Here is a 532-nt window from a genome sequence, read left to right on the forward strand (position 1 = left end):
CCCAGAGCCCCACAGTGCCCAGCCAGGACCCTCAGCCCCAGGCTGGGGTGCCACGGGGGGTCGGGGTGATGGGGCTGTCCCTGTGGGGGTCGGATCAAACAGGAGGGAGGTCTGTGATAGTGGGGACCTGTCTGTGATGCTGGGGGGCTCAAACACTCCTCTGCGTGATGGGACCAGTCCCAGTGACACTGGGGAATGTCCCCACTGTGACAATGGACCTGTTATCATGGTGTGACTGGTCCCAGTGGCACTGGTGACTTGTCCAGTAGTCGGACCCATCCTGGTAGCTCTGGGGTCTGTCCCCACGGTGGGACCTATTCCAGTGACACTGGGGAACGTCCCCACGGTGACCATGGACCTGTCCCTGTGGTGGGACTTGTGCCCACGGTGACATCTGTCCCTGTGTCACTGGGCTCTGTCCCCACAGTGACCACAGACCTGTTCCCACGGTGGGATCTGTCCCAGTGGCGATGAGGAATGTCCCAGTGGTGAACACATCTGTCCTGGTGTCCCTGGGCTCTCCCCGCGGTGA

This window comes from Acanthisitta chloris, unplaced genomic scaffold (assembly GCF_000695815.1).
Source record: "Acanthisitta chloris isolate BGI_N310 unplaced genomic scaffold, ASM69581v1 scaffold36348, whole genome shotgun sequence".
Lineage (NCBI taxonomy): Eukaryota > Metazoa > Chordata > Aves > Passeriformes > Acanthisittidae > Acanthisitta > Acanthisitta chloris.